Source organism: Lissotriton helveticus, chromosome 3_1, assembly GCF_964261635.1.
Source record: "Lissotriton helveticus chromosome 3_1, aLisHel1.1, whole genome shotgun sequence".
Lineage (NCBI taxonomy): Eukaryota > Metazoa > Chordata > Amphibia > Caudata > Salamandridae > Lissotriton > Lissotriton helveticus.
Genome location: NC_136061.1, coordinates 488363919 through 488390931, shown reverse-complemented (window position 1 = coordinate 488390931; position 27013 = coordinate 488363919). Strand labels below are relative to the sequence as shown.

At 45.3% G+C, this 27013-nt stretch overlaps 2 protein-coding genes across 6 annotated transcripts in view; one reads left to right on the top strand and one right to left on the bottom strand.

Annotated features, from left to right (window-relative positions):
* The window catches only part of ANKAR (ankyrin and armadillo repeat containing), a 1199016-nt gene extending 1192303 nt beyond the window's left edge, over nt 1-6713 (bottom strand). For all 4 annotated transcript variants that reach the window (XM_078680368.1, XM_078680367.1, XM_078680369.1 and 1 more), the window contains exon 1: nt 6455-6713. The gene's annotated coding sequence lies outside the window, so the exon portion shown is untranslated. The remainder of the gene's footprint in view (nt 1-6454) is intronic.
* Nucleotides 6714-7293: 580 nt separating this feature from the next.
* The window catches only part of LOC144822631 (uncharacterized), a 205935-nt gene continuing 186215 nt past the window's right edge, over nt 7294-27013 (top strand). Inside the window, exons 1-2 of one of the 2 annotated variants that reach the window (XM_078680372.1) lie at nt 7294-7555; nt 8088-8196. The gene's annotated coding sequence lies outside the window, so the exon portion shown is untranslated. The remainder of the gene's footprint in view (nt 7556-8087; nt 8197-27013) is intronic. The other variant, XM_078680371.1, reaches the window with a different exon arrangement.

Below are 27013 nucleotides of genomic sequence, written 5' to 3'. Positions count from 1 at the left end.
ACCAGTTGAAGCCTGTCAAGCAAAACCCCAGGCATCCCCAGATAGAGTCCGTTCCCATAATCCAGCCTTGATATAATCAAAGCCTGGATCACCTGTTGTCTGGCCTCTTTATGGAAGAAATAGGACTTTCCATAAGAGACGCAGCAGAGCAAACCAGGTGCCAACTACGGCGTTCACCTGAGCATGAAAGAGCTGCTAGTAGTCAAGTTTAAACCCCAGATTGGTCATCGCCAGGCAATTCGCTGAGGGGGGCGGAAAGTCCGCAGGCCAGAAGACATGTAGAGGGGTCTCCGTCGCTTTATCAAAGAAGAGGAGTTCAGTTTTAGCAGCGTTACATTTCAACCAGTTAAAGGTCAGCCTCCCGAAAACAGCCGTGAGGCAGGAACTGATTAGCACACCGGGGAAGGGATTGTTAGCTTTCCATGTAAACAACAGCTGCACCTTGTCTGCATAGGACACAATTTTGGCCCCCCATTATTCATCGACCTCAGCTAAAGGAGTGAGGTAGATGTTAAACAGGGTTCGGCTCAAAGCCGAACCCTGTGGGACCCCTCCAATGAGAGTGAGAAAGCTAAAAAAGGATGACACCAGAACTCCTGCCCCTTCCCTTCTAGAAAAGAAGCCAGCAACTTCCAGGCCAAATCCCTGATGCCAATTGCATAAAGCCGTGTGAATAGCATCTGATGTGACACCGTATTGGGGCGGCCGATAGATCTAACAGTATCAGCAGCGCCTTCTAACCTGCCTCTTGACTCATTCGGATAGAGTCCACCACTTCTAACAGCGCTGTTTCCGTACAGTGATTCGGGCGAAAGCCCGACTGGCTAGGGTGGAGCAGGCCATTCTCTTCCAGAAAAAAAGATAGCTGCTAGTTCACGTGCTTTTCTAGTATCTTCGAAAATTCTGGGAGCAGGGAGATCAGCCTGTAATTAACCGGGTCAAGGGATCGACCTGAGCCTTTTTTAGCAGAGGAATAACTTTGGCCAACTTCCAATTCATGGGGACCATGGCCTCAAGGAGGGATGATTCAGTAGCTGATTCATGTGAGGGTAGATTGCATTTGCACCCAGTGACAGAATGGAGGCCGGGGCCGTATCCAAGGGGGAGCCTGACTTAAGGCCTTAATGAATTTTCCAAAGAAATGGGGTTGAAATAGTCCAGAGAATTTACTTCCCAAAAGGAGGATCCAGTATCTTTGGGCACTTCTAGAGTACTGGTCCTTTCTAAGGACGGCCCTAGGATACCAGAGTCCATCACAGGTGTAGGGAGGCTGGCTTGGATGGACGCATTTTTTTCCTAGAACAAGGAGGGCAGTGTCTCACGCCATTCATTAGTGGGAGGCTCCAAAATGGAGCCTACCTCCGGCATAGAGAAAGACCTCACGATTTAAAAAAACTGCCTGCTTTCAAGATTCTGGCTGAAAATTAGGACTTTTTAGCTACTCTGATTTCTTTGTAGTAGTTGCCTAACTCTGCTTTATAGACGGCTTTAGCTAAGAGACAATATTTAGTCACCCATTATCTTTCCTTGCGTTTGCACGCTAGCTTCAATTTTTTTAAAGCTGGAGTAAACCAAGTACTCAGCATTTTGGACCGGGACTGTTTAGTACTACTTTCCACAGTCTAAGAATGATAGGCAGACTCAATCTAGTCCTGGACTAGGCCTAAATCGATATTAAACTCGCCAGCCAGCAAGGTACTCGAGGCCTCCAGCTTTTTAATCAACAAATCCTCACAGTTGCCAGAAGCCCTGACTGAACAGAAAGGCCTGCTCTCTTTGCGAGGGACCTTACTAAATTTTGGCCATCTAAATCTAAGGAGAAAATGGTCAGACCAGACAAGGATACAGGAGGATCGACAGCAAGGGGCTTGGAGGTGAATATTTGGAATAGCGTGTGACCGGCCAGATGAGTCGGACCTTATTAGATGGGATAAGGCCCATAGAAGCACAGCTCTTCATCAGAATATGGCTATCAGTTGGTTGATCGCTATCCATGTATAGATTAAAGTCCCCCTTCAAAACACAGTGTCCGTACCGCAGGACCAAAGTCAAAACTATATCAAAGAGAGCCTGAACAAAGTCAACCGCTGTACCGGGTGGTCTATATATGAGGCCCTCTGAGAAGGATTGTTTAGGACATTTTTTTAAAGTAAATCCCAATATCTCTGCCATCTCCATGTTCACCTGGGGCAACTGGGTCAGGGTGTAGCAGCCTTTAAATATAATACCAAGCCCACCTCCCCTGCCCTCTTCCCGATCATGTAATGTTTTATAATATCGATGGCTGGGCTTGCTGTACTGTTGTGAGTGTGCACTGTATTATTTTGAGATATGCTACTATCAGCTAGATTCATCAAGCCGAAAACGGCTCGCAAAGGGCCAGATTCTGGGAATCTGGCCCTTTGCGAGTGCAATTTTTGCATTTGGGATTCATCATCCCAAATGCAAAAATCGCTAATTGCGATATCGCATATTTGCGAGGAATTGCATTTAAGGATTCTCTATTTGAGTTTCCTTAAATGCAATTCATTAACCATTTTCTATTAGCGAATTCGCTATTTCTCGCCGCTATTTACCGCGAAGTCAGACTTCGTGGTAAATAGCGAAAACTCAGAAAAATGCACTTTAGTACATTTTTCTGAGTGGTATGTTACACACACACATGTCCTTTGGACATGTGTGTGCGCAACATCTGGCTACATTTGCTTTTCAGGGGTGCTACAGGGTGTCCTTTGGACACCCCTGGAACCCTTGAAATCGCATCCTTATTTGCGATTAGCAATTTGCTAATCGCAAATAAGGAAGATGTAGGAATCGCAATATTTTGTGCAATTCCTACATGAATCCCGTTTTGCAAGTCCTTAATAGCGATTCCTTATGAATCGCTATTAAAGACTCGCAAAACGGGTCTTTGATGAATCTAGCTGAAAGTGTCTTGCCAGAAAACTTTCAATAAAGTTGGTTATAAAAAATTTTTTAAAACTGGCAACCTGTGGTGTAACTATTTAGGAGAAGCAGTGAAAGATTTAAATGTAAATATCAATCAATCAATCAAAGCATTTGTATAGCGCGCTACTCACCCGGAGGGTCTCAAGGCGCTTGGGGAAGTTGGGTCCGCTACTGCTCGAACAGCCAGGTCTTCAGTTGCTTCCTGAAGGAGAGGTGGTCTTGGGTCAGGCGGAGGTGGATGGGGAGGGAGTTCCACGTCTTGGCAGCCAGGTAGGAGAAGGATCTTCCTCTCGTGGTGGATCTTCGGATGCGGGGGATGGCGGCGAGGGCGTGGCTGGTCGATCGAAGCTGGCGGGTGGGAGTGTAGAAGGTCAGACGGTCGTTGAGGTATCTTGGGCCTTGGTTGTGGAGAGCTTTGTGTGCGTGGGTGAGGAGTCGGAACGTGATTCTCTTGCTGACGGGGAGCCAGTGCAGGTTTCTCAGGTGTGCGGAGATGTGTCTGTGTCGGGGGATGCCCAGGATGAGGCGTGCTGAGGCGTTCTGAATGCGCTGGAGTCTTTTCTGGAGTTTGGCTGTGGTGCCGGCGTAGAGGGAGTTGCCGTAGTCCAGTCGGCTGGTGACGAGGGCCTGGGTGACCGTCTTCCTGGTTTCGGTGGGGATCCACCGGAAGATCTTGCGTAGCATGCGTAGGATGTTGAAGCATGACGAGGAGGCGGCGTTGACTTGTCTGGTCATGGAGCGGGAGGAGTCCAGGATGAAACCCAGGTTGCGTGCGTGGTCTGTTGGTTTGGGTGCGCTGCCCAGGGCGGGGGGCCGTCCCAGGCGGAGGGTGAAGATCCCAGGATGAGGACTTCCGTCTTATCTGAGTTCAGTTTCAGGCGGCTGGTCATCATCCACTCGGCTACATCTTTCATCCCTTCGTGTAGGTTGGTTCTGGCGGTGGCGGGGTCGTTGGTGAGGGAGAGGATCAGCTGGGTGTCGTCGGCGTAGGAGATGATGTTGAGGTTGTGTTGGCGTGCGATGGCCGCAAGGGGGATCATGTAGATGTTGAACAGCGTGGGGCTGAGTGATGATCCTTGTGGTACGCCGCAGATGACTTCGGTGGCCTCGGATCTGAACGGGGGGAGGCGTACTCTCTGTGTTCTTCCGGCGAGGAAGGAGATGATCCATTCTAGTGCCTTCTCCTGGATTCCGATGTTGTTGAGGCGCTGCACTAGGGTGCGGTGGCAGACCGTGTCGAACGCCGCGGAGAGGTCCAGGAGGATGAGTGCCGCTGTTTCCCCGTTGTCGAGCAGTGTCCGGATGTCATCGGTGGCTGCGATGAGGGCGGTCTTGGTGCTGTGGTTGGCTCGGAAGCCGGACTGCGAGTGGTCGAGGGATCCATTCGTCTCGAGGAAGGCGGCCAGCTGTCTGTTGACTGTCTCCTCGATGACTTTGGCAGGAAAAGGAAGGAGAGAGATGGGGCGGTAGTTTTTGAGGTCGGTGGGGTCCGCTGATGGTTTCTTCAGTAGGGCGCTGAGTTCGGCGTGCTTCCAACTCTCAGGGAAGGTGGCGGTGTCGAAGGAGGCGTTGATGATGTCCCGTAGGTGGGGTGCGATGACGGAGTCGGCCTTGTTGAAGATGTGGTGAGGGCAGGGGTCGGTTGGGGAGCCGGAGTGGATGGAGTTCATCGTGCGGATGGTGTCTTCTGTGTTGACCGGGGTCCAGGCATGGAGGGTGGTGGTGGGGGGCGTTGGTGCGGTCATAGGGTGCGTCGGCTGTGTTCTGAAACTGTTGTGTATGTCTGCGATCTTGTTGTGGAAGTACGAGGCGAGCGAGTTGCAGAGGTCTTGCGAGGGAGTGATGTCGTTGTTTCTGGCGCTAGGGTTCGAGAGCTCTTTGACGATGTTGAAGAGTTCCTTGCTGTTGTGGGCGTTGTTGTCTAGTCGTTCCTTGAATGCGGTTCGCTTGGTGGCGTGGATCAGCTGGTGATGCTTTCGAGTGGCAAGCTTGAGGGTGGTCATGTTGTCTGTAGTAGGGTCTCTGCGCCAGGCTTTCTCGAGGGCTTGGCAGTTCTTCTTGGAGCTCTTGAGTTCGTCGGTAAACCAGGATGCTTTCTTGGAGCCGGGTCTGGCGGGGGGGTCTTCAGTGGAGCGAGGTCGTCTGCGCAGTTGTTGATCCACCTTGTGAGGTTGTTGGCGGCTTGGTTGGGGTTCGCTGAGCTGGCTGGAGGGTTCTGGCTCAGGGATGTGGCGAGCTGGTCGGCTGTGATCTTGTTCCAGCTCCTGCGGGGAACCTGTTGCGGGTGGTGATGGGTCGTGGTCCTTTTGAAGCTGAAGTGGACGCAGCTGTGGTCTGTCCAGTGGAGTCCCGTGGCGTGGCTGAAGGAGACGTCCTTGCTGGAGGAGAAGACGGGGTCAAGCATGTGGCCGGCGTAGTGGGTGGGGGTGGTCACCAGTTGCTTGAGTCCGAGGTAGGTGAGGTTGTCCAGCAGGGTGGTGGTGTTGTGGTCGTTGTTGTTCTCCAGGTGGAGAATGGCTACACGAGTCTCCAAATCACAGTCGTACTTGTGTATTAAATGTATTGTATTAAAAAAGTAATAGGCGCTTTCAAGAAAGGCTGATTTGGGCACGGTCAAACCTAGTAGCTACCCAGCACAAATTGGAAAGATTTATGAAGGACTCAAGATGCAAGATCCTATTTGAGTGCTGCTTTGTAGCAAGGAGATCAGGCTTAAAATCCAATGAGCGGGAATTATGGTCCTTCCCATCAATGCGGCTTGGGCTGCGACATCTAGAAATTGGCCCTTGTAGGTTTTGTAATAATAAGAGAGAGCCCATGCCTCACCTGCTTTGTTGTTGCTCTGAATTTTTACCTGCAAGGCACACTTTATTGAAGCTGCTGTTTTAAAACATGGGATTTCAACCTGAAAGGATGTCTTGTATTTCAGCTTGACAACTAGATCCCTTTTGAACTTGGCTCGTTTGGGGAAGTATATGGATTTAATATTTCCCTTTAATAATCTGCAAGCAAATACAGTAAACATTATTTGAGAATAGAAGCTTCAGTCTACTTTATACATAAACTACTTGTTTACGTGTTTTAACACTTTTTTGTGGCCATTTCAATTTTGCATGGATATATATTACTGTGAACACCCTTACATTGACTTGTATCTATCTCTGGATGCACACGGTCCTGCACCTTACATTGTCAGAGTAGTGTATGCACTGTGATTGAATGCTCTTTCGCTATTTTAGTATTTTTTGTACTTTTTTTTACCGATCCTAATTAATTGACACAATAAATGTAATTCAATGGTGGGAGGAAGCAAAATGTGAATGACAATTCAACAGCGCAGTGGATAAAGTCAACTGACAAAATCCCCTTTATTCATGTATATCATGTAGGATATTGTTTTGGGGGCGGTCAGTTCTCTAAAGCCGTTTTACGGGTTACCCCGACCACTACGAAACCAGTGTAATCCGTCTGGTCATAAAGGATAGAGCAATACACGTGTACTCACCGCTCAGCGAGAGCTAAAGGACCCTGAATATCGGCCTTCTGTAGTTTTTCCCCGTCAGAGAATATCTGCAGAGCTGATAATGTCAACGAGGGCTGCACAGCCTGCACTCGTCAACGGTAGTTGGCAGAAGACTTACAAGGTTCTTCGTAAACGGTGCTCCCAAATGGTTGTACGCAGATGCACGCCTTCCCAAGAAACCATGGAAACCACAAGTCACTGCCTGTGCTGGCGCTTCCTTGGTTGCCGAGCAACTGCTCCATCCAAAAGTCTATTTCCGTACGTGCGCGTCGACGTTCAGTCCTCAAGAGGGTGGGGAGAAGAGTGAAAGGGCGGGGACAAGATTGTGCCCGTTTCCTGTTGGACAGAAGAGTTTCACACGTGACTCCTGAAAGAACGCCTCTACGGACAGTGCTTTGATCTCAAAGATAAACTAAAACATACATCTAGTCTATTTGGATATTGACTGACAATGCCACACAACGATAAATAAACATTTAACATAATCTAGCAAACTGAATGGTTACTTTAGAAAATATACCCCTGTGACTTATTTCTGAAGTTGCACAGTATCGCTTGGAAAGTGAAACAAGTAAATGTGTCTAAGGATAAAGCATGAAACGTAACATGTAAGACGTTTGTATTCAAACGAAGGGTAGCCATGAGTGCCTGCCTGTCCAATAACCTTCATTCTCTCGTTTCTTGACCGTATTTACTTTGACCCGTGCTTCTTTTCCCAAACCGCTATGGCCGCTGGCACTGTTCTCTTTTATATTACCTCAAAGTATCTTCCAACCAATCCAGCACGGCAGGGCACAGCGGACTTGTGGCGATTGGCCGAGGAGATGAGGCAGAAGCTAGTGGAACACGACGAGCTAAGTATACTGTGACTGTTAGTTCAGTGGGAAGAGAAAGGCAGGCACTGAGTCAGAAATACAAACAGGAGACGCCTGAGAGAAAGGGTAAAGTGTGTATCCGCCCACGTAAGAGAAAGTTCTTGGCAATGCGGAGAAGGAGGTGTGATCGGGTGACTGGCTTAAAGTGCAGCCCATTTACCTACTTATTCTGACAAAATCAGCGAACCTGGTTGGAGCCACACTTCGGGTAAAATAAACATTTTGTTTTAATCGGCAGGGTTGTACATATATTCATGCAGCCTATGTAGTTTAAAGTGAACTCCGAGTGACAGAAACGTTAGTGAAATGTATATTTTCCAATTGATAAACTACAAAGGGCGTTTTTGTTGAAGTTTTTTTCTCTCCTGAAAGCAAAGCCTGCATGGTAATGTTGTTCGAGATCTTGGGTGTTTAAATAGGAAGGTTGCCTGTGTGGTTGGATGTAACTGACTCTTCTTATTGGTGGGGCTACCAGGGTACCTCATCAGTATTTTTATTCATAGTGATCCCGTGCATATATTCTGCTCTGAATAAGCACTATATAAAATGCATATACCATACTCTGTTCATAGTTACCAATTTTCTTTATGTATATGTGTAACGTTTCTTTGTTTTCATTCCTCGTGTAATACTGTGAGTGTCACTTTATCGTAAGGAGAAAAGTGTTGCAACATTGAGATCTTACAGTATTTATATTTTGTATTGTAGTTTTTACAATTAAATCTGTTTTATTATTGCAGAGATATAAAAAGGAGGGTCATCATTTACACAGCATAGGACCCACAACCCTATGTAGGGCCGGCTGCATTGTATAGAAAATCGTGGGGAGGCTGTGGTGACGTAGATCATGTAAGCATTACACAGCAAGTCGCCTACAACCCATATTAAGGCTGGCCGCGTTTTACAATGTGTGGCGCATAGAGTTGCACTGTGGTAGCATTTCAAGACCCTTGATCGACAAGCTTAATTCCATAACAAGAAAAGAAGAAAGAGAAAGCGACAAAGAGCCTGTAGATGGGAACAGAGAAAGGTTAAGGAATAGTAGAGTGGAGAGAGGTCTATGAGAAAACCAGAGGAGAAAGGATGACTACAACAAGGGGGCTTGAGTGTATAGTGCGGGAGGGGAAGAAGCTATCACTTTGCCTAGAGGTCCGAGCAGTGGGGGTCAAGACTGATGTAGAGTAAAAGAAGGGGATGGGCTGGGAGGGGGGAGGCAGGCAGGGGGTAGGAGGGGGAGCAATGGCATGTAGTGAGCAGGTTGCTTCCTGTCACGTTTCGTGGGGGATCGGGGGTGATACCAATGTGACTATGCAATTAATCTGTCATGTTCAGGTGGGAGCACAGCGTCCTCAGAGGCATAGGGCCCAGAGCTTCGGGGGTAGAAGACGTGCGTGCTCTATTTTACAGAGATAATCAATCAGTGGTTGCCATACTGTAGTGAATCGTGTGTTGTGTGACTGTTTAGCGTCCCTAGCATGTGGAGAGCAATATACCAATCACTACAGGTGAGCGCCTGCAGGTTGTCGGGCTTAAGACCTAGCAAAATTGCAACTGGAGATTCAGGCAGGGGGAAGCCAAGCACTACTTTAATATGACTAAGTACCTCTTTCCAGAAGAGGGTCAGGAGCGGGCAAATCCACCAAATGTAAATAAAGTCACCCGGGGAGCTCGAACATCTCCAGCACATTGGAGAAGACATGGGAAACATCCTATGCAGTCGAGAAGGTGTGTAAAACCAATGCGTCATGATCTTGTATGCAGTTTCCCGTTGTGATACACTGCAAAAGATCTTTGGGATGTCTCGCCACAAACTACGCCATTGGGCGGGTGAAATGTCGGTGGGAGAGGCCGATTGCCATTGTCGTTGGTATGGGTGAGTGGTTACTAGCGGGGGGTGATGTAAGATCTTATATGTCCGAGATATGAGTTCCTTCAAGTCGTCAAAGCAGCGTACTATGTGGGTGAATGCTTGCGTGGCGGCCTGCTTTGTAGCTGGCGTGGATAGCCATTGACGGAGTTGCGCGTATTGAAGCTTGGCTCCCTCTAGGAGCCGGAACTCCTTCTTGCATTGAGTGAAGGTTTTGAATATGTCCCCTGTGTACACATCTCGTATCGTCCTGCAGTCTCCCTCCAGCCAACTAGCAAACGCCTTCGGATTTAGAGCTGGTGGAAATAGTGAATTACACAACAACCAAATAATCTGTGTTCTATAAAGAACACTGTTGCACTAGATACAATTCTACATATGCCAATCGTGTTAATGTACAAGGTGCAAACAAAGAAGGTCAAGGTATAGGATAGAAATTCATGAAGAAAGTGAAAAAGAGAGAACCCTTTCAGGATTATTGGTATCCCATCAATTCACTTTAAGTACCGAGTGTCATCATCTGGGGTTCCAAACAACTCTTCTTCTTTCCTCACCAGTCATAGAGGAATAATGAATGAGTTGTACCCTCTTGTTGAGCTCTTACCAGAGGAAAAAGAGCATGAAGGGAAGTCTTTCAAGATCATTCCTTTTAGAAAAGTGCAGTGCAAGAAAATAGAAATGTGTAGTTAAAATAGGATAAGCAAGAGAGGCAAAAATGGTTTTCCTCTTTTCTTATGTTCTCAGATTGCGTTCCTACTTAAAAACAGTGCAGGAGAAAGACCGCATTATAACGATTCACTGCTTATATATATATGGTTGACATGTTTCAGCCAATGGGATAACTCTCCCTGGCTTTCTTCAGGACCTCTCCACAAGCAATCTTTGCTACTGCAATAACCAAAAATTATACATACTGATGGCATCTGCTATACCCTTGTAATGAATATTCAAATCCTCTGTATATACATGATGTATAGGGCATCTGAAAAACAATATGATTAAAACTTCAATAATGCATCTAGTATCTTCAATGAATTGCAACTTTTATTCAGTTCAAACAATACAATGGTGTAAAAAGACAAAAAATGCTCACCAATGCAATACGAGGACTAGACCTCACCTGGTACCATCTACAGTCAACGAGGCCCCGCTCTGGAGGGTAATCATCATGCACCCAAAATGAAGTGGATAGAAACAATTATTTTCTACACATGCTTAAACTTAAACGGCGTCCATGTATAATTTATCACATGGATCACATTGTTCATTGAACTTATGTTTTTAAGTATATCTTTATACATCACAGACAATCAAGACCAATATCATATCATGGCTGATTTCAGGTAAGGCACGTGGATAAACTACAGTCATCTATCGTACTCCTCATAAATACGTTCATCCTTCTTGTGTAAAAAGGAAGCTGGTAATAGTTGTTTAGTCATATTCTTCACCTCTACATTTTTCAAGTATTCTTTCATCATGCTTAATAAAAAGTATACTGCTTTTGTTGAATGTATACTGGCAACTTGTAACCACTGAGTGGTACTCGCGTACTATCTCAGTTCTCTGTATGTGATGACCATTTGACAAACCAAGGTATGCTAAACTAACTCGCTTTCGCTATTTCTCTGTTTGTTTCAATCACAAAACTCAAGAGCTTTTCTCCGTTCTGCGCTCAATTCTGATTGCTTGCATCATCCCACATGTATACTTAACAGAGATTAGTAATTACCCATATCACCAAAAATGGATAAATGTTGATGAAATGCATGAACCGACATGAATGAGTATAAACCGGTTATTCTATGTTTAAAACACCGTTCCCTGTTTTGGTAGTGATCACAGTACAAAGTACTATTTATCAGTTAGACCATACAGAGACGCTAGTCTTATGCCGGTAACTAGATCTGCACACTCTGAGCAGGACTATCTAGAGTCATTCGATGTCGAATCGTTATACACGTCAATACCTCAGGATGAGACTTTGGACACAATTTTTCAGATTCTGACGAATGCAACAGTGGACTCCATAATACCGGTCCCATTTATAATGTCACTAGCTATGAAAGACAACTGTTTCAAATATGAAGACACCATTTACCTACAGGTGTCTGTGACGAGTATGGACAGCATGTTTGCGTCAAGCTTGGCGAACCTATACGTCCATACTTTTGAACAACAAGTCCTAACCAGATCAAATCCATTTTTTGAGTCAATCCGCTTATGGAAGCGGGATATCAACGATGTGTTGGTTGTCTGGCGAGGGAACCTGGAGTCCATCACAAGATTTAAAGACTGGCTAAATACGAGGATTAACTTCTTGAAATTCACAGTGGAAGCAGACAAAGAGAGAATAGCTTTTTCAAACCTATCAATTTTCAGTACACCAATTGGTCTACAAAGTGAATTGTATCGTAAGCCGATGGCTCGGAACTCTGCTTCGCTTCGACAGTCAACACCCGAAGTCCCTTTGGGAAAAGCTGCCATATGGGCAGTTTCTCCGGGTTCGGAGAAACTGTTCCATCATGGGCGCATTTGAGGAACATGCAACAAACCTCATTGAACAATTTAAAGAGAAGAAATATCCTAAAAAACTGATTAGACAAGCTCACAAAAGAGCTACTAACAACAATCGGGAGGCGTTGTTAGAACCTCCAACGGAATAACCATCTCTAGGTTGCCTTACTTTTGTAAATACCTTCAGCTCTCTTACTAACAGCATACAAAAAAGTGTCAGAAAGCTCTGGCACATTCTCAACAGTTGCACAGACAAAATACCACTACCACTGTTCTCCTTGAAAAGAAGTACAAACCTACGAGACAAACTTATCCACACTCGACCAATAGGCCCCAAACAGCAAGCGTGTGGTACACTGTGGGACTTACCAGCAGTACAGGGCCACTACCCTTGTGGTCCTGTGCTATTGGTCCACAAACGAGACAATCAAAGTCCATAAATATTGGAACCTCGAGACCGTGGATTCAAAAAAGTTTTACCAACTGTAACAGCGAAAATGTAATATATCTAATCACCTGCCCATGCAACTCCCAGTATGTAGGCATGAGGACCAGAAAGGTAAAATTTTGCATGTTGGAACACAAGAGCCCATTCAGGTGCAAAAAGACCACGACGAAGTTGACAAGGCATTTTTTGGAACAGCCTCACAAGGCAGAAGATTTTGTATGGACGGTATTGGAAAAACCCTACATTCCTCCACACATTAGTGACGTATCCAACATTCTCTTTTTTTACGAGAACAGAGATGGGTATTTAAATTGTCAAGCGACACGTCCGGTTTGAACAATGCTATACCTTGGGTATCTCTTCAAAAGAAATGGTGATGAGAGCATCAGAAATACAGATACGATCTAGTAAGCTTTTTGCGACACATCCAGCTTGACAGGATATAAGGAATATAGACCTAACATCCATCATATCCACAAATTAAATTGCACTATGATCATATAGATCTGGTTTCGATGTACAATAGACTCGCAATGACATAGGATGCACATACCGAGATCAAGTCAGATACATTAGTTTAAGACACGCGCCTTAGCCGATGGCTGTAATTATCAAGTAAAGTAAACAACTATTTCTTAGAAAAGGGTTTATTATAGTCCCTAAACACACAATGGGGTGGCACTTTCAGCTTGACAGATACAGAGAACTGTTTTCGCTTAGAAGAACTACCACTTCCTGAAGGAGTGACGTCATTTTGTAGTCTCTAACCATTTAATGCGGAGGCACACTGAGAGGACACACTCCCAGTCTCAAATTAGAGACACGATCCCTAGCGTTCCCCGTATTGAAAACTAGCCAGGATGGGTTGACTGTTTATATATTGCGCACATTTGGGAACTTCAAAGTCCCGTCCGCGGAATAACCCACTTATACATATAACTGTTTTTGAATGTTCCATAATACTAGAATTACCCGAGATCTTGAGGCTTACCTTCATTTTTTAAATCTTAAACATGAAAGGAATAAAAATAGGAGCGAAGAGGAAAACCCCAGTAAAACCATAGGAAACTACAACTACTATCAAAAGGGACGTAATGGTGTAGTCCCTAATGATGTAATCATTACGCGCCGGTAGAACATGAATTCAGTTCACCTGGCGATGTTTTTTCGTATAAAAAATACACCCCTTTTTCCGGTCCGATACCTCCGTCCCAGCAACGCCCAAGCTGGAGGCAACGACGGACAGGTAAGGGGATTTTAAAATAGAGTGTACATTTGTTTAGAATACCTGTTGGATCATTTCATCCTCTGGATCCAGTTTGAAGTAACGGCTGAAACTCACTGTACTTTGAGTGTGCAGATCTAGTTACCGGCATAAGACTAGTGTCTCTGTATGGTCTAACTGATAAATAGTACCTTGTACTGTAATCACTACCAAAATAGGGAACAGTGTTTTAAACATAAAATGACCGGTTTATACTCATTTGTGTCGGTTCATGCATTTCATCAGCATTTATCAGTTTTTGGTGATATGGGTAATTACTAATCGCTGTTAAGTATACATGCGGGATGATGCAAGCAATCGGAATCAAGCACAGAACAGAGAGAAGCTCTTGAGTTTTGTGATTGAAACAAACAGAGAAATAGCAAAAGAGAGTTAGTTTAGCATACCATGGCATGTCAAATGGTCATCACATACAAAAAACTGAGATAGTACGCGAGTACCACTCAGTGGTTAAAACAATAAGCAGTATACTTTTGATTAAGCATGATGAGAGAATACCTGAAACGGTAGAGGTGAAGAATATGACTAAACAACTATTACCAGCTTCTTTTTACACAAGAAGGATGAACATATTTATGATGAGTACGATAGATGACTGTAGTTTATCCATGTGCCTTACCTAAAATGGGCCATGATATGATATTCGTCTTGATTGTCTGTGATGTATAAAGATATACTTAAAAACATGCGTTCAATGAACAATATGATCCATGTGATAAATTATACATGGACACCGTTTAAGCATGTGTTGAAAGTAATTGTTTCTATCCACTTCATTTTGGGTGCATGATGATTACCCTCCAGAGCAGGGCCTCGTTGACTGGAGCTGGTACCGAGCGAGGTGAGGTCTAGTCCTCGTATTGCATTGGTGAGCATTTTTTGGCTTTTTATACCATTGTATTGTTTGAACTGAATGCAAGTTGCAATTCATAGAAGATACTAGATGCATTATTGACGTTGTAATCCTATTGTTTTTCAGATGCCCTATACATCATGCATATACAGAGAATCTGAATATTGATTACAAGGGTATAGTAAATGCCATCAGTATGTTTAATTGTTGGTTATTGCAGTAACAAAGGTTGCTTGTGGTGAGGTCCTGAAGAAAGCCAGGGAGAGATATCCCATTGGCTGAACTGCTGTCTTTCTCCTGCACTGTTTTTAAGTAGGAACGCAATCTGAGAACATAAGAAAGAGGAAAAACATTTTTGCCTCTCTTGCTTATCCTTTTTTAACTACACATTTCTATTTTATTGCACTGCACTTTTCTAAAAGTAGTGATCTTGAAAGACTTCCCTTTATGCTCTTTTTCCTCTGGTAAGAACTCAACAAGAGGATACAACTCATTCATTATTCCTCTACGACTGGTGAGGAAAGAAGAAGAGTTGTCTGGAACCTCAGATGATGACACTGGGCACTTCATGTTAAATGATGGGATACCAATAGTCCTGGAAAGGTTCTCTCTTTTTCACTTTCTTCATGAGTTTCTATCCTGTATATTGACCTTCTTTGTATGCACCTAGGACATTAGCACTATTGGCCTATTGTGACTAGAATTGTTTCTAGAGCAACAGTGTTCTTTATAGACCACAGATTATTTGGTTGTTGTGTAATTAATGGAAATTGGGGGATTTATTTCGCGAGAGTCTTTAAAATTTCCTCAGACCCTATATATAGTGTGTTTGGAAATAGTGAATTGCCTGCAATGAGGGTGCGGGGGGAGTGGAAGATAGTTGGCCCCTTGGGAACAGCAACCCTGTCCTAGACGTCCAGCACCGTCTTGGTGGGTACTGTGATGTAGGCTTTACGGGAGCGTGCGTTCCGATGTAGCCAGGCAAGGTCCCAAATGGTTTCTCCAGATGCCGCCCTATCCATATGGAACCAGACCGTTTCTCCCTCTCTCGCTGTCCACTCTGAGATGAAGCGAATATGGGAGGCCCAGTAATATTCAAGCAGGTTGGGGCATGGGAGTATGAGGGTTTGTTGGAAAATAGCAGCCTGCGCCCTCCCTAGATAAAGTCTGTGATGTCCCACTGCAGATTTTGAATTTGGTGGTGCGGGATCGGAGTGGGGAGACATTGGAATAAATATAACATTTTGGGAAGAACTGACATTTTGATAGCGATTAGGCGACCCGCCAGGAAAGGTGGAGGGATTTCCAAACCCTCAGGTCCTCAAGGACTGATCTGTTGCATTCCCGCCAGTTCGTGTGGGACCAAGTGGCCAGTGAGGGGGTCAGCTGAAGCCCCAAGTAGCGTATGGAGTTGTTAGCCCACAGATAGGAGACAAGGGATTGCAATGCAGGTATTTCCTCCTCAGGAATCGTCAGATTCAGTGCCCAAGGCTTTCTATGATTAATTTTAAGTCCAGAGGCCAGCTTGAAGGATTGCAACAAAGAGAGAATTGATGGGAGAGATGTGTGCGGGCGAGATAACGTGAGGATAAGGTCATTAACGAAAAGAGCTACTTTGTGCTGTTGACCTCCATGGGGAATACATGCATGTCCGTGTCCTGGCGGATCATCATGGCCAGAGGTTCTACCACAAAGGGCAAACAGCAGGGGAGAGAGAGGCCAACCCTGCCAGGTGCCCCGTTGTATGGAGTTGGAGTTTGTGAGTTGGCCGGTGACTCGCACCCGTGCTTGAGGGGAAAGATAGGGGGCCATGATTCTGGCCATCATGGATTGGCCTAGTCCAGTTTTTTGCAGCACTGTCTGAAAGAAGGTCCATTCCACCCGGTCGAACGCCTTTTCTGCGTCGAGCGTTAGCAGACATGTTCCAGTGTTGCACCTTCCCTACAATACATACTTTCAGCTGCAATGTTTTGACAAAAGAAACCGTTAGAAATGTGTAATGTGGTTTTATATTTTTTACGCACAATGTTATTCATAATGCTGTACTGTGTGCATTTTGCACTGCAAATGTTTTGCAACAAAAGTTTAGATGTCTGTAATCCAAAACTAGACTATATGTTTTGTCTAGTTTGGAGACAGGAAACAAAGGATTGTTCGTTGATGAGGTGCATGTTTCAATCACCTCCTGGTATTCAAGATGATCTAAGATCTCCCTGACCTGTTTCTTAGCTTCTTGCTTAACTGGATACCGCCTTGGTGCAGTTGGTTGATTTTTTTAAACTGGATTTTATAGTGAGGTGAATCCTCATCCCATCCTACATGATTTTTAGGTCGAGCCTGGCATACGCAGCGTGAAGCGCTGTCGCCAGTGAGGCTTATTGTTGTGGACTTGCCTCGGAAGTGGGACAGGAGATGGGCACGAGCAGGACTTTTGGCGATTTGCACGGGTGTACGCGCTTGTGAAGACGTGCTTGCATGTAATGTATGAGATGTGCATGTGTACGCTGCTGCTTGGCACCGCGTTAATTAGGCGGGAGTTAACTTGTGAACGCGTGCGCACACACACACACACACACACACGTAGCAGCTGCCCCCAGCCAGTGCATGCAACTTGTGAATGCGCACATACACACACGTAGCAGTCGCACCCCAGCTGGTGCACGCCTACTCAATCACTAAAAAAAAAACACACGCACCAGCCCCCACGGTACAACTAAGCCCCACTCACCGGTCTCTTTTGTCGCTGCTACAGGCTCCGTCAGGCTCAGGACTCCCCTGGTGTCCTCTCCTCCGCATCACCTGGCACACACAGGGCTTCCTTCACTCATGGGAGCCCGGCACTTGCATCGGCGGCCTCAGCCGCCACTCCTGACCCTCCTTACTTCTGCAGCCACCGTGGGGCTCTCCCTCAGGCATGGGAGCCCCGCCTCACCATTGCTCATCTGGTCCAGCCACTCCGTGGGTGCCTGCTTCCCGCTGAAGGCGGAAGTCCCGCCCCACGACATGCGTGATGCTCCCAAACTTCCGTTTTTTGCCCTCAGGAGGTGCTGTACTCATATTCAGCCTGTTGAGTAGCCACTGGAGGCGCTATGCTGAAATCTGTAGCCAACTTAGTTTTCAAATGTAACATTGTGTAATATGTTAGTAAAGTGCAGCTGTAGTCTTAGCATCACCGCGAACGGCTATATATTGTAATCCCTGTATTTTAATAGTGTCCAAGTCTTATCCTCCAGAGGAGTGTGGGAAGTTCAGTGTCCTCCAAGGAAACTTCAAAACAATTTGAACGTGACGACAGACATAACCAGGGCTTTAATTGCACCGGGTCCTGAGGCTGCACTTCTCAAAACCAGGGGCTGTGACGGCTCCATATCGGGCTCTCCATTTTTTCTCTCTCGCCCTCTGTTTTTTTTTTATCTCGCCCTCATCATAAACCATATATGACCTTGGCGAGTTTATCACACTTCCCCGGTCTTTTTTGGAATTTCTTTCAAGGAGACTGCTTTGTTATGTCTGTAGCCTCAATCAGGAAGTATGATCACCGTCACTTGCTAGTTATCTGACAGAGCGCGCCGCAGACTCTGCAGGGGGCAGGAGGGGTGGCGGGCAGAGCTCAGGTGCTACGTGAAACACTGAGGCAGTAATTAGGGCGAGTTCTACATACAACACGGAGGCAGTGATTAGCGCGAGGTCTGCATAAATGACTGCGTAAAGCACCAAGGCAGTGATAAGCGCGAGCTCTACGTGTAACACCCAAGCAGTGATTCGCTGCCGAAGGCTGTTGGGACATTTTCAGCTGATGAAACTATTGGGGGGATAAAAGGAAGGATAAAGCATTCCGTGAAAACCCTTCTTTCTCCGCAGTTACCACACACACAACCACAACCACACACACAACCACAACCACACACACAACCACACACACAACCACAACCACACACACAACAACAACCCCACACACAACCGCACACACAACCACACACACACAACCACACCCAAACACACACACAACCACACACACACACACACACACACAACCACATACACAACCACACACACACACACAACTACACACACAACCACACACATACAACCACACACACAACCACACCATCAATGCACACTTTCACCAGGCACAGACCACATCAGTCGTCAGTGCATGCTTTCACCAGGCACAAACACCACCAGCCGTCAGTGCACGCTTTCACCTGGCACAAACACCACCAGCCGTCAGTGCACACTTCCACAAGGCACACACCACCAGACGTCCGTGCACGCTTTCACCAGGCACACACCACCAGCCGTCAGTGCACGCTTTCACCAGGCACACACACTACCAGCCAGCAGTGCACAGTTACACCAGGCACAAAGCCATCAGTGCACAATTTCTACAGGCGCACACACCACCAGCCATCAGTGCACATATCAATTGTTAACGCATCCACAATTAACTATTGTAGCAATTGCAGTATGGCACACTTCACTTTTAAACATATTCATCTAAAGCGCAGCATGCCACCATTGCTACATAAATAAATACACATTTTTTGGCCTACATTTATAGACTTTTGTTGCAATTGGTGTTGCAATATTAAGCAATGTCAATTGCTCAAACTTAATTAGTGCGAGACCTACTGCATTGCAAATGCTTGTTGTATAATGCTGGGGCTTGGGCAACTGCCCATTTCCTGGCATAAGTATGTTTTAAATGTACTGGAATATGATTAGAGAAGGCTGGCATAATAAGGTCTTTGCCATGTGGGCACTCCCTGACAAATTCTGGTGGCCAGTCTTGCTCGGCTAGAAGTATATCATAACCCTTAGAAAGTTGCTCCCAAAAGAGTGCTTTCACTTTTCTTGGTATATCTCCCTCCATCCAGAGTGTTATTTCATATAACCTATGTGGAGAACTAACCCTTGTGTTTGCAGTTTCAACGTCAATGTCTTCATTCAAGTCCACTGTCTCCAGAAGTCCCTTTAGGTTCTGGCGAGCTATTGTTACTTCTGCTGCGCTGTCCAGCATTGTCTGAGCCCTTTCTCCGTTCTTGAGTTGTGTCCTCAAGATCCTCTGCATGTCTGATTTTTAGACCTGCTACCTTCTTTTTGGTGTACTGAGGTTTTGGTTTATTTTCCTGAACGTGTTGATCGTCTTTGTACTTCATGCGTCTTTCCTTGTTGTTTGACCGTCCTCTTCTTTTGGATTTCTGTGACGATATCTGAAAGGTACGAGAGGAACGTGTATTAGTATCTTGATACCTGTTAGGTTTTCTCACATTATCCCTATTCCCGAGGTTGTACCTCCTTTCAGAGGGCTCCTTGGGAGGAGACCTACCTAGGGAATGAGAACGCTTCTCTTTTGAAGTTTGTTTGCTATTTTCCCACTTCTTTTTAGAAGATGTAGGATTATTTTTATAAAATACCTTTTCAGGACTTTCAGACAGTTTTGATTTAACTGTATAATTCTATTAACTTTTGTATGTTATCAAGTAATTCCTTCGACCGACATTGATTCAATGTCAGGGTCAGGCGTGTAGCAGGCTAAGGCCGACCATGTTGCTCCTGGTCTACCTAGTGGACCGAGCCTGTCAATGTGATTTAAATGTTTTAGGGCGCCTTTAAACCAGAGCTCATGCTCCTGGTATGTGAGTGGAATTTCAATATCCTCGAAAGGAATATATTCCTCTGGTGAATCATCTTCTTTGTAGAAGTGAAACATATGTGTTACTGGATTTGATTCTGGGAATATTATCCATGAATAGAATACCTCTGTCTGGTGATATTCATATGCCTCTATCACAAAAACTGCTATACCACCTCTTGATGTTAGGCCATGTTTTATAAGTTTTAGAGTGATGGCTCTCCTTAAATTTGGAGGAATGATTTTAGCATTCTCGTCGTTTTTTTGGAAACCTGTTAAGTTAAAAGCTGGTACGGTGTTGTCGCCTGTAGCTCCACCGGCTTCAGTGTTGTTGGCCTCATCATCATTGTTTAATGAAAGTTGCAGAGCAAGTTTCAAGGGAACGAATATAAAGTGCACAATATTTTTGAACACTGTATCCTTCAACGTTGAACAAACCAAAAAGCTAATACATAGGATTTTTCGTCCTATTCACCTGTGGCGGATATTATCCCTTACTCACTCCAGATGTCTATTGGAGTATTACGAGTAAAGGGTCTCTGAGAAAAGCACGACTGAGTTACTTCAGTATCTAGTGTTAAATTAGTGCCTTACCAAACCGTTGCAGTGTAGTTCCAATATCCCTGATAGGCTCTGCCCATTGGAATAATATACACTATAGATTTGACATTCGACTGAGGTCAGTATGTCTCTATCGAGTACATTAAACTTGATTACTTGAGTGTGCCAGCTAACTCAGCGGTCACTAGAAACTTTCTCGAATGAACAAGAAGGGATTAGTTTCTGACAGCCGCATAAACATGACTACGTTGTTTCCCTTAGAGTCGGAACAATATCTTCAGAGTCGTGGAAACAATAGATTACAGTTTCACTCAGTCAATCGTGCATGCTTCGTTGCACAGAAATAGAGAGACGAGCATTTCAATAAAAGGGTTTATTGATCAGTCTTATTTCTCATGCAAGAGATATGAACTGCTACAATCGTAAGACAGAATGCGAAGTATAATACATACAGCGTTAGCAGTACTATGAAATAATACTGTAATAGCATGGTCTGTAGCTATGACATATATAAAAATACATACATAAATAACACAGGCTAAAATACTCAACTGGTGCTTCTAAAATAACCCTATCTCAGTGTACCTGACCTAAGTATAGTACGAGGGAAGAAGTAGCAGATCTGCCACCTCCTGATCTATGCTGGTTATCATGCCGTTTCGCTGATCTGCGATCCGTTTACAAATTTTACAGTGAGGGTTAAACCATTCCTTCTTCTCCTCATTTGGTGGACTTCGAGGACGTCTTGATTTCATTATTACTTTGATGGTGCATACATATTTGCACTATATTAAGAAATTACAGTGAGGGTTGAACGATTCCTTCTTTCCCTCTTCTGTTGGAATACCGGGACCCTCCGAGTTCATTATTTTGAAGGTGCATACATAATCGCACTATATTAAGAATCAACGCCCATTTTGAATTTTCTTTTCGTGACCATGTCACCCAGAGTACACCATTTACTAATAGTGGTTGCTACAATAACCTTTTCACATCTCATTACTAGCCCTGATGAAGTTCCTTTGGCATATAAGAACGAAATGCATTGGCTGTGCATCTGTCTTTAAATATTATTTTGAATAAAGAAGTCTTATGGACTGAATCTGTTCTTCGGAATATTTCTTGGGTGCACCTTCCTTTTCAATTAACTTCTCTATACCAGTGGCACCTATCAACGGCAGGTGCTGGGAGCAGTTGCACCAAACCGCACCATATGAAATACTTGGGATTTAAGTGCTCAACCTTGGTCGGCCATTGTTTTTCTGTAACGATTTGATCTATGAGGTCGGCCTGCTCGCGTGCAAAACTCAAAGGTCGAGGACGAACCTCTTGCACGGGGGATCCGTAGAATTCTATTTGAAACCCTTGTATAGTCTGTAACACCCATGCGTCGGAGGTGATAGACTTCCAATTGTGCACGAAAACCACCAACCTGTCGCCCACCTTTTAGAAGTGGAAAGGCTCACCTGATGCGGCCTGAGGCTGGCCTCTGGCTGCTTCTCTGCCACTGCGGCTTCTGTAGCCTCGTCTTGACTGGAAGAACTTGAGTGTAGAAGCGGCTGGCCGAACGCCCTCTGCTACGGCCGGCCCGACAAAAAACTCTAGGGTGGAAAACCTTCCTAATGGAGGATTGCGCCTTGTCCAGAGATGTAAATGTGGTGACGAATTTGGTTAGCTCCTTTTATGAACGGTTCTCCGAAGAGACCGCCTTGCGCCACCGTGCCTGCCTCGGAAGCGGCCAAGTCTCCCAGTTTGGAATCTACTTTTCACAGAAAAGAGCATCTCCTCTTGGTAGAGAGGGCGCAATTAGCATTGCCCAAGAAGGCGCTTGCGCTTTGGGCCCAGTTCGAGACTCTTTCCGGGGAGAGAGGGGTGCCCGTCAATTTGGCTTGCTCTGCTAATTCTAGAACCTTTGTGATGGGGCCTGCTATGTCTAGCAACTTATTTTGACACGATTTCCATGATCAGTCAGTCCCCTTCTTTGGATCACGGATGTACTACTGCAAGAAGGTGGCCATCTTAGGGTCAGCCTCTGAGGTTGTTGCCACTTTGCCCGGTAGGGCTGGGTGCGAACACTATGCCCTTAGGCATGCCCTTACCACCTTCTCAAGAGGCTTGCGCAAGCATCCTGCTACGAACGCCGAAACTTTGGGGGAGGGAACCCACTCCGAGGATCTGGGTGTATTATATCCTCAGGGACCAGCATATCAGAAAGCTCCTCTGACCCTTTGGTTATATTTGCGGCGGGGGACCCCATAGGGCACCAGGGTCTGGATGGACCTGCTTCATCAACGGACTCCCCCATTGAGTGTTATCCATCCTCCTGCAAGCTAGGGATCTCTGGAACCTCGGAGAGGGTACCATATGACCCCCCCCCCCCATCTGGCCTGGCTAAGAAGGCCTTCTTCAAGCATTCTAAGGCCCCCAAATCCATGCCTGATGTGCTCTTACGCTTCTGAGCGCGCTGGGGTTGCTCAGCCTGGCAAGCAAATGTGATTTGCATTATGTGGCACTCAAAGGGGCCCAGGGCAGCTGCTACTGCCTGGTGGATGGATGCATCCACTGCGTCGCAAAACTCGTCAAGGGGGAGAACTGGCATAGACTCCTTCTCTGTATATTCATCCTCCAGGACGAGAGCGAGCACTATACTAGTTAGGCCAGCAATATTTAAAACTATATAGTTTCAAGCATGTTATAGTTAGTTGGACATTTAATTCGTACAAAACCATAGAAATTTGGGCGTTATAGTTATTTCAGCTAACTATAACTCGCGCTCCGCAATGCACTGCTGATGACATCACATATTACATCATTCATGACATGGTTAGTGACATCACTGATGACATCTTAAATGATATCGCTGATGACATCACCCAGTGAGTGGGTGTTTCTATAAAGTTCATATATGCTATATATATATATATATATATATATATATATATATATATATATATATATACCAATGTGTATTGAGAAATGAGTGGCTGTATGGATGACTTTGTGGGTGTGTGACTGGCTGCATGAGTGAATGATTAAACTTGTCTTACTGAATGAATGGGTTAGTTACTAAACTGTGTGAATCGCTGTATCAGTCTGTATCAGTCTGTTACTTGGGGTGTAAGTGTCTGCATGGGTTGGTGAGTACCTACATGAATGTCTATATCTGTTATTGTTTGGTTCCCTGAGTATTTGTATGGGTGCCTCAGTGTGTGTGTGTGTGTTTTTGTGTGTGTGTGTGTGTGTGTGATGTATGATTCTCTGCAGAGATGTGTGAGTGGTTGATTATCTGGGTGTATGGGTTCAAGACTGTATGAGGAAACAGCTGTGTGGGTGGGTGAGTGAGTGTATGGGTGTGTTGGTGAGTGAATGGATGTTTTAGTGGAAAATGTGCGAGTAACTACAGATGTAAAAGACAGTATATGTCAGTTATGGTGTATTTAAATAACTATATGTTAGAGTAAGTGATTGTAAGAGTGGCTCTATGGAATGTATACTTGTAGGATTATAGGTGTGTGTATAATTGTATAGGTGAGTAAACGGGAGTGTGATTGATTCTTTGCATGACTGACTAGGTGTGTGAGTAACTCTGGATGAGTGGTGGTGTGTGAGTGTCTGTATGGCTGTATGAGTGCGTATCATATTGTTGTATTGATGAGTGACTGTATGGGTGAATGACTGGATGTGTGTGCACACCTATAAATCAGTCAGTGTGTATGTAGTAACTGGTATTGGTGTGTGTATGGTTTCGAAAATGGTAGTCTATATTTTATAGTGGGTGAATGAAAGGTTACATTAGGGTGTGAGGCGGTGCATCAGATTTTCACGTGGATGATGTCACCAGTGATGTCATCTGTGATGTCACTGACCATGTCATGAATGATGTAATATGTGATGTCATCAGCAGTTCATTGCGGGGGCGCGAGTTATAGTTAGCTAAACTAACTATAAAGCCAGAATTTCTAAGGCTTTGTATGAATGAAATGTCCAACTAACCTATGGTTTTTTCAGTGAATTTCTAAGGTTTTTTAAATACTCATTTCTAACTATAAAGTACCTTAAATCTTCAGTGAATTTCAAAGGATTTTTAAATGCTAATTTCTAACTATGACATGCCTGAAACCTATGTTTTTTTTCAGTGAATTTCAATTGTTTTTTAAATGAGAACGCCGTAAGGTGATTGTAAGGGGAAACGGCCACTACAACGCGGCCGTTTCCACAAATACATTAACCACGCATGCATTACAACGCATGCGTGGTTATCACGAAAGCCTTTACCATGCATACCTTTACTACGAGGTATGTGGTTAAGGTTCAAATTTAAAAAGAGGGGCTTGGGGGGGGTCTCCCCCCCCCCCCCCCAAAAAAAAACCTCACCTGAAATCACGTCAGAATGTGCAGGCAATCGGCGTCGTTTAAGAGGAAACGGAAAGAAACTTCCGCTTCCTCTTAACGACGTACGACGTCACCACGGAAGAAAACGAGGAAAAGTTTATGTCCACTCTCCCTAAGCCGACCAGGATTGAATGGTAAAAAATATGACAAATAATTGTCTAAGATCAGGAAAGGATGGGGTGTAGCCTGGCTACGTTTGCTACATAACAGAGAGTACATGGTGATGGTTGAGGATTGGTATACTCCGGTGCCTACTCACATGTGGCTGCAGACAGAGGGGCGCTTGCTGAGAAAACAGAGCAACCTTTGGAGAATAACAGCGACCTTAATCAGGGAGGTAGTGGCACATCTCCTTGTGAGCTGGGAGGTGATCAGACGGCCCCAAAGGCGCAGAGGTTACCAAAAGAGCAAATTGAACATAAGCGGAGGGAGGAAGAGACTGGAACGCAGAGTGAGCCAGACACCCCTGCAGCGAACCTGAGGGCAAAGGCTCGTCATAGGGCTCAGACACGGAGAGAGGCTGCAAAAAAGCGCGAGCTAGAACGCTTTGTGGCAAACGAGAAAAGAAGACAAGATCATCACAGTGACTTACTTGTGGACCCTGTGAGGGAAGCGATACTCCGGCAACCCTTGATATTCGAGTCATTCTCACCCCGCTTGGAGCGAGCGATTCCAGTACTGGCGGACAGATATGAGGATGCAACTGAGGGTGTGATTGAGCGGGGAGACGAGAAGCACGAAGAAGTTAAGATCCCAAACCTGATGGCACAGCCCATCCTGCAGGGCTATGGAGGGTTGTCTGCGACAGGGGGAGCGGAGACTGCGGAGATCGTGCATACTGCAGCGGATCCAGCGGATACTGCACTGGAGACTGCGCTGCGAGATCAAGCCAATGTGCCGAAGGAAGCGACGGGGACTGCGGAAGCTGATACAGCGGAGCCAGACGGAGCCGAGACGCGAGTAGCGGAGAGTGTGGAGCGCTCTGAATCTGCCGAACCTGCCGAAGTTACAGAACAGGTGATTGGACCTGCTTTTATGGGCGGTGGCGACGAAAACACTATTGAGGGTTGGACTAGAGATCTCGGTGTTAGCACAAAAAATAAATTGAAGCCGCTCGAGCCTCAGCAGCTTATGGAATTACAGTTTAATGAGCAGCGGTTGGCAGAAACGACCATACAACTGGTAAGGCAATCGACTGATGCGCGTGAACATAACGACGCGCAGGAAATGATAACTTGCCCGTTTAATGAAGAGGGGGCAGATTTGCTTTCAAAGATGGAAAATCCCGACTTATCATTGCCACATTCATTACTTCAACCTACTTCTGTTACTGATTCAATGTCATCTGAACAAGGCTCGATGCAACAAAAAAGCTCTGATACAGGGTTATCTGAGGTAACTCTGCACTCGGTACAGTTAGTCGAACAAATTGATTTCACAGACTTGACAGAAGAGGGAAATGAAATACCCTCTAGACGATTGGAGGCAGAGGCAGAGGTAGAGCTTACATACGAAAGTAATAATGGAGCTGCCCATAATGCTCAGCAAGGACATACACCAGCGCGACAAGAGGGGAGTATCCGCGTTCTAACAAGTTCATCATCGGAGATAAACAAAGGTGATACGGTAGTGGCAAAATTTGCAATAAACCCAAGCAGCGGTGCTATCCCTAAAACAATAAAAACAATTATGAAACCAAAGTCTCATAGATTGGATGGTTCTATAAGGTCTATCAGATCAAATGATTCTACTTCACAAGATCGTAGAAAACTCGAAAAAGAGGGGGGCAGCAGCAGTATTAGATGCCTCTCTACTCAAGGACAACATAGGGATGAGGGTATCCTACTACGTAACAATGATAAAGATAAAAAGGGGGAGGAATTTACCGTTACTGAAACTGAAACGGATTTGAGCTCCACCTCGCCTCGTGCTTCATTAAGTAGTTCGCAGGAATCAGAATCAGACTATTATCCCTTGGTATCTGAGGTATCTGAGTTGGAGCAGAAAGGAGTTGTTAAAAATCATAAGCACAGGGGGTCACACTCAAGAGCTAGTAGACAACCGGCTGCGACACAGAGAGGTCGGTCTAAAAAGCTAAATTGGGATAA